General features: G+C 44.9%; 1 long non-coding RNA gene across 1 annotated transcript; it reads right to left on the bottom strand.

Annotated features, from left to right (window-relative positions):
* Positions 1-5,286: 5,286 nt before the first annotated feature.
* LOC141025584 (uncharacterized) lies at positions 5,287-10,274 on the bottom strand. The gene is made up of 3 exons (XR_012187475.1): positions 9,686-10,274; positions 6,086-7,072; positions 5,287-5,929 (listed from the first exon to the last, which is right to left on the bottom strand). It is a non-coding gene; the product is annotated as an uncharacterized lncRNA (long non-coding RNA).
* Positions 10,275-10,617: the final 343 nt, after the last annotated feature.

The following is a 10,617-nucleotide window of genomic DNA, read 5'->3' on the forward strand; positions in this document are numbered from 1 at the left end:
TTGTTTTGCTTGCCATTTGCAAACCGTGCATCCGTTTCTGGTGATCTTTATATCGATTTTGACCGAAATCATCTCATCTTTCCAGTGGAATGCTTAGTTTGCAAAGTTACTGCCTTGTTCATCATTTTTCCTCCGGAGCACGCATATGCATCGCATACCACATCTCGCATATCATACATGTTTTGCATCATGTTGCTTGTGCATTTCCCGTGATTGATTGTGGTTCCATGCTTGTGTTCTTGTTTTGGGTAGAGCCGGGAGACGAGTTCGTGAACAAGGAACCTGTTGAGTACGCTTACGAGGATCAAGCTTTCGACAACTCTAAGAACCTTGCAGGCAAGATGACCGTACCCTCGAAATCACTTCTATCTTTGCTTTGCTAGTTGTTCGTTCTATTGCCATGCTGCGCTACCTACCACTTGCTATATCATGCCTCCCATATTGCCATGTTAATCCTCTAACCATCCTTTCCTAGCAAACCGTTGTTTGGCTAAGTTACCGCTTTTGCTCAGCCCTTCTTATAGCGTTGCTAGTTGCAGGTGAAGTTGAAGTTGGTTCCATGTTGGAACATGGATATTTTTTAGAATATCACAATATCTCTTATTTAATTAATGCATCTATATATTTGGTAAAGGGTGGAAGGCTCGGCCTTATGCCTGGTGTTTTGTTCCACTCTTGCCGCCCTAGTTTCCGTCATACCGGTATTATGTTCCTCGAGTTTGCGTTCCTTACACGGTTGGGTGATTTATGGGACCCCCTTGACAGTTCGCCTTGAATAAAACTCCTCCAGCAAGGCCCAACTTTGGTTTTACCATTTGCCAACTAAGCCTTTTCCCTTGGGTTTTCGCGAGCCCGAGGGTCATCTTTATTTAAACCCCCGGGCCAGTGCTCCTCTGAGTATTGGTCCAACCTGTCAGTCGCCGGTGGCCACCAGGGGCAACTCTTCGCCTATCGGAAGTTTGGACAATCCGGTGTGCCCTGAGAACGAGATATGTGCAGCTCCTATCGGGATTTGTCGGCACATTCGGGTGGCTTTGCTGGTCTTGTTTTACCATTGTCGAAATGTCTTGTAAACCGGGATTCCGAGACTGATCGGGTCTTCCTGGGAGAAGGTTTATCCTTCGTTGACCGTGAGAGCTTATGATGGGCTAAGTTGGGACACCCCTGCAAGGTATTATCTTTCGAAAGCCGTGCCCGCGGTTATGAGGCAGATGGGAATTTGTTAATGTCCGGTTGTAGAGAACTTGACACTTGACTTAATTAAAATACATCAACCGTGTGTGTAGCCGTGATGGTCTCTTCTCGGCGGAGTCCGGGAAGTGAACACGGTTTGAGTTATGCATGAACGTAAGTAGTTTCAGGATCACTTCTTGATCATTACTAGCTTCGCGACCGTTGCGTTGCTTCTCTTCTCGCTCTCACTTGCGTATGTTAGCCACCATATATGCTTAGTGCCTGCTGTAGCTCCACCTCATTACACCTTCTTTTCCTATAAGCTTAAATAGTCTTGATCTCGCGGGTGCGAGATTGCTGAGTCCTCGTGACTCACAGATTCTACCAAAACAGTTGCAGGTGCCGACGATGCCAGTGCAGATGACGCAACCGAGCTCAAGTGGGAGTTCGATGAGGAACGTGGTCGTTACTATGTTTCTTTTTCTGATGATCAGTAGTGGAGCCCAGTTGGGACGATCGGGGATATAGCATTTGGGGTTATCTTATTTTCATTTGGATTTGACCGTAGTCGGTCTATGTGTGGATTTTGGATGATGTATGAATTAATTTATGTATTGTGTGAAGTGGCGATTGTAAGCCAACTCTTTATCCCATTCTTGTTCATTACATGGGATTGTGTGAAGATGACCCTTCTTGCGACAAAACCACAATGCGGTTATGCCTCTAAGTCGTGCCTCGACACGTGGGAGATATAGCCGCATCGTGGGCGTTACATCAGGTAACCTAACAGCCGCCGCCTCCTCCCTTCCCAACTGCAGCCGCATTGTACCTCTCCATCCTCTCTTCCCCTCGCCGCTGCTAGAGACTAGTGGCCGGGCTAAGTCTTGACACTGGTCGATGAAGGCGGCGACGGGGAGATGTCTACTCTATTAACCTTCGTTGGTAACATGTGATATATGGATGATGACCTGAGGCAGACATTATGGCTGCGCAACAGTGAAGGTGGGTGTTTCCGGCCAGGTCGATAGTCACCGGTGGCGAGGCATCGAAGGTCGTGATTCCATGTACAACTACGAGGGCACAGTGGCAGCCTTCTTCGCCCCAACGAGGTGGTCCTCCGCTTGGGCAGACGACGGTGTTATCTTGCGCTACAAGGCGGTTGTTGCAACGGCTGTAGGGTCTTGGACCTTCAGATCCAGGCAACGATGAGTATGTTTTGCCGAGGGCAGGTGGCCATACTTTTCCTACCCGCCCCTCTTCTTCAATTCCAAAAGATACACATCATTTTTATAGACTCCACTGTAAATCTGACATCAGTTTCTTTGACCGTGACAAATCAAACATTTTTCATGGCAATTTCTGTTGCCGAGCACATCATAGACGAAATCTTGATGATTACTGTGCCTTTGCGCACATTTCTGCAAAATAGACAAAAGACTAGCAAACGGTCCCTTTATATAATTTTCATTCAACTATTCAATATTTAATGGACCGTCATATTTGGCACACGTGTGGTGGATAGCAAAACTACCACACCACCGATCCTTATAGATAACTGACACATACAGAAGGCCTCGTTCTGCTCGATCGAACGAGCGTTTGAACTCGGCTCGATCGTAGGAGGCTTCCACCGATTTTTTTTCCTCCTGATTTTTATTTTCAAAACGGTTTTTCTCTCTCCCGGTTTTATGCTAGTTAATTTAGGTGGGAAGAAAAAGAAATAGTAAAGTGCCTAAAAGAGGACTTGAACTCAGGTCTAATGCATGCCCGCTATGACTAATAACCAACTCACCCATCTTAAGTTGTTGTCCATGGTATGCAAACAACGGAATTTGAACCCTTCTTCTTTCTACCATGTCAACGAAAAGCTTAATTTTAGGCTTGATAACTTTGGCCGAGCAGCATGATAACTATGACATGTGCATGCTGATAACTTCAAACATTAACACCCCTGATTAAAAAAATGACATGATAAAGCTGGTAACTATATCATGAGAAGGTCGATAACTACAACATGAAAATCACAGTAACTTTAATATGTGCAACATCGTAATTTTCCACAAATAAAGTGCGCGCCGGGGGGGGGGGGGGTGTTATGTTTGAACAACCCCCTCCCCCTTTGTGAAAGTTACCACGGCGTTTTGAGTGTACGTTATGGTTTTCAGAGGAAGCCTGATAGCATACAAAAAGAGGAGAAAAAAATATGAAATTTTGACATACTACATCCCATGTTTCAAATTACCGCGATGTTTATATAGTTATCAAGTTTCACTTCGTCTATTATCATGCAATTTTCACATAAGTTACTAGGGTAAATTTTCCAATGATTTTTTCTCATAGGTCAAAAATTAACGCGGTGTTTCCCCGAAAAAATTACCACGGTGTTTGTACATAAGTTATCAGTTCTTCGGTTTGTGTATTAACATGTTATTTGCACACAATTTACCAAGGGTATGTTTTTCAACCACCTTCTCCCATTTGGTCAATGTTACCGTGGTGTTTATACCCAAGTTATCAGATCTGTAGTTCGTATATTATCATGGCACTTACACACAAGTTATCGAGTGTATGTTTTTCAACAACTTTTGCCCTTCGCAAAAAATGTTACCGCGGTGCTTATTCGTATATTACCATGCTATTTTCACATAAGTTACCAAGGGTGTGTTTTTAAACAACTTTTCCCTATTTGGTCAATCGAACCGCGGTGTTCTGTACGTAAATTATTGGGTATGTGACACATATATTACCATACTATTTACACATAAATTAGCGAGCATATATTTTTCAACAAAAAGTTTTTCGAGTCAGAATGTTATCATCATGTTTTGTATGTAAGTTATCAGTTAAGCGGTGCTTATATTACCATGTTATTTACATAGAGATTACCGGTGCACATTTGTAATACACCCCTTGGGGTCAAAGTTATTGTGGTGTTTGTATGTATGTTATCAAGTCCGCGGAGCGTAAATTATCATCTTATTTACACATAAGTTAACGTGGTTATGTTTTTCAACCCCTTTTTTCCTCGGGTCAAAATTACCATGATGTTTGTGGGTAAAATTATGAGGTCTGCGGGGTATGTTTCTAATAACTTTTTTCCCTGGTTCAAAATTACCATGGTGTTTTTGCGCAAGTTATCATGTCTACAGTGCGTATTATTACCGTGCTATTTGCATAGAGTTACCGGGGTTTGTTTTCAATAATATTTTTCTATGTCAAATTTATCATGGTGTTTGTACGTAAATTATCAGATCAACTGTATATAAATTATCATGATATGTACATAGAAGTTACCGAGGATATATTTCTACATCAATCTTTCTTCGGTCAAAGTTAGCATGATATTTATACGTAAGTCGTTAGGTCTTAAAATGTAGTACAAATGATGCACCAGTGAAGCTAAAAAACCCACGGAACATGTTTTCTTTAGCCAACATTAAGTTTTCCTAACTAGGACTCTACCCAGCATTGGGCCCAGCCCAACTCTTTTCTCTCTCTGAAGCCCATCGAGAATGTTGTCTTCAACTTCCAACCAACGAAACCTGTATCTGAAAACTGAAAACACAGACACAAAGAACTCCCAATTATCCATCATACTTGTTGATTTAGGCTACGAATCGCGTGGACTTCAACATGAAATTCGTAGATCTCTTCATTGCAATCCATTTTAGTTGAGCACGCAACTTATTGTTCAAAGATGAAGGAGATCGATGCAAGTGTCCTATCTTGAAGTCGGCGCTCGCCGGAGCCTATGGCCGTGGCTAGAAGCTTGGCCAGCAGAACAGCGGGCAGCAGAGGCTACTATGGCCGAGACGTGTGGAGGACGTGGTCGTCGATGGGCTGCAGGGGAGGCAGGAATCCCATGGAGATGGTGATGGAGCTCCTGCACCGGCAAGTGTTGGCCGTGGAAGGAGCTGCTCGCCGGAGCAGCAGGCTATGGCGGCGACTTGAGGAGGCGCTGGTGCTCGAGGGGTGCAAGGGAACAGGTGGTGCGATTGAAGCTGCTGATGGCCGGTCAATGCGTGCTCGCGGCGCCATGCCTGGGCCAGATCGAGCCGTTGCCAGATCTGACGGCGCTGGATGCGGTAGATCGTTTTGCAATCTGCCACACGGTTGCCAGATACATATTTCGATACTTAATAGCAAGAGTTGATGGTCAGAACTCAACAAATGATACTCCCTCTGTAAACTTTTATAAGAGCGTTTAGAATTTTAAGACACAGCCGACAAATGGGGAATTAGACCATTTTACCCTCGATTTGAATTCGCGTCGTCTTCCTCCTCCAGGAGCTCGCGCCGTCCCCATCCCCCAGGAGCTCGCGCCGTCCCCTTCCCCCAGGAGCTCGCGCCGTCCCCATCCTCCAGGAGCTCGCGTCGTCCCCATCCTCCAGGAGCTCGTGCCGTCCTCTTCCTCCAGGAGCTCGTGCCGTCGTCTTCCTCCAGGAGCTCGTGTCGTCGTCTTCCTCCAGAAGCTTGCGCCGTCCCCCTCCTCCAGTAGCTTGCGCCGCCCCCCTCCTCCACGAGCACGCGTCGTCCTCATCATCCAGGCGCTCGGACCCGTCTCCAAGCGCTCGGCCCCTTCGTCCAGGCGCTCGGCCCCGCGCCCAGGCGCCCAGTTTGGTCGCCTCCGCCTCAGCTTGGTCGCCGCCGCGCCCAGCTTGGTCGCCGCCCCCTCAACTTGGTCCTCGCCGCGCCCAGCCCACCTGGATCGTCGCTGCCGCACGTGGTCTCCAGGCAGGTTCTCCTTGCCTCGCCCCTTGCACAACAACATAAATTACTCCATGAATTTACAGAAGAATTACTCCGTGTTCACATGCTGTAGTTACAGTAAGATCATGATCTACAGCATGGAGTACTTGTCTGCAGTAATGTGATCTTGCTCAAGTAAATCGTGAACTACAGCTGGGAGTACCTAGCTGCAGTAATCTGATCTTGCTCCCTAGAGTAAATTTTACTGTAAATTCTGCAAACAGACTGGAGTATCAGTTAGATTCGGCATAGATTGAGTTAAATGCATAGGTTCAGATCAATGCATAATCACATATGAGATGTTGCACTTGTTTGTCAAAATACAGAGTATTGTACTCCTACTGCACAATACTCCTTGTCGAAACATTACTAATTTGCAAACAGTGAGAAGTAAACATGGAGTAAACATTTATAATTTCTCATTTGCAAACAGTGAGAAGTAAACATGGAGTTACTTGTAACTACAGCATTTGTAATTTAAAGAAGAATTGTCACTTGTCTGCACAGTATCACTTGTGTGTCAAGAAACATCACTATGAAATGGATTATGTCAAAAGACAAATCTGTCAAATGAGTAGCACATTGACCAAATGAGTACCAGTACCTTGTTTTAATTTTGTTTAATGCATTCTGGTTCCTAGAGTTGAATCATCTGTATTTCTGCAACCGGACCATATTAATAAGAAATTTACTCATTGACATATCTGTATTTTGTTTGTTGCAACCAATCTAAACGTTACTGCAGTTAAATGCTAATCAAATGAAGGAGCATTTTGTCTCTACAGCTAGAATCTTACAGAGTACAAATGCAGAAGTCTCAGTTAAATTCACAAGAAGTTTCAGTTACTACTACTCTTGCATTATCTAGATGGCATTACTACTACATTGCAGAAGATACATTGTTTCAGGGTTAAGCAACCTAGAGATAAGATCCATGGTTTGTTTGTTTTTCCCTTTTTGGAGTATTAAACTTGCTTTTTTGGAAAATTTCAGAGTAATTATGGTGCAAGAGGAGCAATACTAGAAGAGCAATAACACTTATTGAGGCAGGGACAAGCAGCAACACTTATTGAGGCAGAACAAGAGGAGCAATACTAGAAGCAACAACACCAGAACAGTATGGTGCTCCCAGACTTGAACTGCACACCACCTGCAGGAGAAGAAGGAGCAAATGTCAACATGGTCCAAGAAGAAGCAAGTGATAATGATAATATGCCCCAAGAAGAAAATGATGATGACAATATGCTCCAAGAAGAAGCAGATGATGATGACAATATGCTAGAAGAAGAAGCTGATGATAATGACAATATGCTCCAAGAAGATGACAGTATGCTCCAAGAAGCAATAGGTACAGTTTTGTTCATACTCCTAGTTGATATACTCCTTCATACTCCAATTTTCATAGTTTTCTTATTGTACCACAATTTCCCTAAACTTTTTTTTTTCCTTTTGCTACTGTAGGTAGTCAGCACATACATAGGCAAAGAATGTCAATGACAGCTGAGCAGAGATATGCTGCCTACATGGCACTGCATACCCTGAATCTGGCCAGGGGTGGCAAGTTCAAAAGAAATGACAAGAAGGATGTTGCTCAAATTTTTCAAGTTGGCGTTCAACATATTCGGAAAATTTGGACGACAGCAAAGGAACAAATAGCGCTTGGTCGGGAGGTGGATGTATCCAGCAAAAGGAAAGGAAGATGCGGAAGAAAAGGAAAGGATGATACTCTATCCCAAATCCCCACAGTTCCATTGAACAGAAGGTCGACTCTCAGGTCACTTGCTCGCCAATTGGGTGTCAGTCATACTACACTCTACAAGAAACTCAAGCTTCGCAAGATTAGGAGGCACTCCAATCATCTGAAGCCATCCTTGAAAGAAAAGAATAGAAGAGAGAGGATCAAGTTTTGTTTGTCAATGCTTGACGAGACCACCTTAGCAGCTCCAAGACCTAAGTTCATTGGTATGCACAACATTATGCATATTGACGAAAAGTGGTTCTATATGACGAAAATGAACAGAAACTACTACCTCCTCCCGGAGGAAGATGATCCGGTCAGAACTGTTCGGAACAAGAACTGTATTGGGAAAGTGATGTTTCTGACCGCTGTTGCTCGACCCAGATATGACGCTGAAGGCAATATGACATTCTCCGGTAAAATTGGTGTATGGCGCTTTGTGCAAGAGATTCCCGCTGCTAGAAGAAGCGAATATAGAGCAAGAGGGACCATTGAAATGAAGTCCGTCAACGTGAACCGACGGGTAATGAGGAGGTATATGATAGAAAAAGTGGTTCCAGGAATAAAGGAAGTTTGGCCCGCAGATGATACTAATCCAATATTGATCCAGCAAGATAACGCCAAAACGCACATTCTTCCCGGTGATGCAGAGTTTGCAGAAGCTGTGGCTACAACTGGTCTGGACATTAAAATAATAAACCAGCCTCCAAATTCTCCTGATATAAACGCACTTGATCTTGGATATTTTAGATCCCTTGAGTCTTTGACCGACTACAGAGCACCAACGACTATCAAAGAACTGATTCAAGGTGTGCAGGAAGAATTTGATGAGTATGATGCCGGGAAACTCAACAGAATATTTCTAACACTTCAGACCGTCATGGTAGAAGTGATGAACCATGGAGGAGAAAATTCATACAAAATTCCACATATGCGCAATGAGAGATTGGAAAGGCAAGGAATCCTACCGCCTAGGATTCACTTTCCCCGTGAAGTTTATGAAAATGCCATGGAGATTCTAGAACAAGATGTCCAGTAAGCTTGGATTGGAAAGGGAGAGATACCGTGCTCCATGTTTGTAGTGGAAAGTCTTGTACTCGATGTTTGTAATGGAAAGTCTTGTACTCGATGTTTGTGGTGGAAAGGAGAGGAGGGGATATGAGTTTCTGAATTTTAGGAATTTTATATGAATTTTAGGAAGTTTCAGAATTTATCCCAGAAATTTATATGAAATTTCTGAATTTGTAGAAAGGCTTTCTATGATTACATTACCTGAATTTTATATGAAGTTGTGGAAAGGCTATGTATGATTTCAGAAAATTTTATATGAAGTTTTTGAATTTGTTGGAGAGGAGACAGAGGAGAAGAAAGGGCTTTGTATGATTACATTTTCTGAAATTTTATTAATTGTATGCTGTCAGACTTCTTTTATTCCTGCACCTCTTAGAAAAAATAACACAAACATGCCTCTAGTGGAAGTAGATAAATAGGCTAATGAAAGAGTACTTGTTCTAGTGGTAGATTAATTGGACAAAATTAAAAGATCATGGTCAGACTGCTCATGGTCATAAGCAGAGCAATGTAAAGCATACACTGTTGAGAGTCTTGCCGCACTGGCATTTTCTTATAAACTAAACGCCCACATTTCATCATTTGTTCTCGAACAAAAGATTCACAGAAGCAGTAGATAAGACTGCACTTGTTATCGCAATAGCAAATGACAGGTGATTGGTTGGGTATACCTGCTCCACTGCATTTGCTATAGCACATGTGTTCTTGCAAAAATTGCCGATACAAACTGAGTATGAATAGAAGCACAGTATGAAAAGAAGCAGCACATCATCATTGGCATTCCTATTTGGCATTTTACTCCTAGATACAGTATGATTATTTCTGGAGTAAAAGCAGCAAGCCTACCACTCTAGCATCGGTGAGTCCCTAGAGCAATTCTTGTATGCACTTCTCACAATAGTACTCCTCGAATCATCCATACATCCATACAGAAGCAAGAAGCAAGAAGAGTACCTGCAGACACAGAGTTCGCCGCACTCCACCGTCGACGCAGCAGAGGAAGATGGCGGGGCGCATGGAGGAGCTGCTGCAGCCTGAACGAGGACCCACCGCTGCTCTGCTTCGACGACGCCGTGGACGACCCCCGGCGTCCGACTCGCTCCCCCGCCCCTGCTTCTGCCGCTCCAGGGGCTTCTTCACGCACTCCTTGCTCCAGCAGATCTCCGGCCCAACATGGGGTAGGCGCTCCTCCTTGCAGGTCGAGGGCGACGAGGAGCGCCGGCGTTCGTTGCCGGCGTCGTCAAGCAGAAGAAATACGTCACCGTCGTCGAGCAGGATAAGGCTGTCCTCCCGCTCCTCCTCGACCTTGGTAAAAAGGGCAACTTTGCCTCGAGCGGGAGAAGGTGGCGCAGGAGACGCCAGCGAGAGGGAGAAGGCGGCGCAGGCGAAAGGGAGAAGGGGCCACACCGACGCGGGCGAGCTAGGTAGCGGCACCGGCGTGAGGGAGAGCGGCGCCGGCAAGAGGGGGCTAGGGATTTGGGGAGAGAGTGCGGTGAGAGGGAGGGGAATCAGCAGAGCGAGTGAGCAATGAGTGAGTGAGCGCGGGGGCAAAATGGGAAACGACACAATTTGCGTAGTGTTACGAAATTTGAACTGCACTTTCTAAACGCTCTTATAAATGTTTACAGAGGGAGTATATCTGTATGCCAAAATTATATATATGAAATGTGCTTATCAGCTAGTAGCACAGAAGCTACTGGATGCATCCAGATGCTCGTGTGCTAGCTTGGCTGGTGCGCTGCTGGCCTGCGAGATGCACCACGACGCAACTACGAACACGAGCCCGGCGCGGCTCCCTGGCCAGGACCACGGCGCAGCTACGAACACGACCAGGATCGAGATGCGACTCCCTGTCCAGGAGCACGGCGTCGCGCTGCTACTCCCTT

Source organism: Aegilops tauschii, chromosome 6 (assembly GCF_002575655.3).
Source record: "Aegilops tauschii subsp. strangulata cultivar AL8/78 chromosome 6, Aet v6.0, whole genome shotgun sequence".
NCBI classification, from domain to species: domain Eukaryota; kingdom Viridiplantae; phylum Streptophyta; class Magnoliopsida; order Poales; family Poaceae; genus Aegilops; species Aegilops tauschii.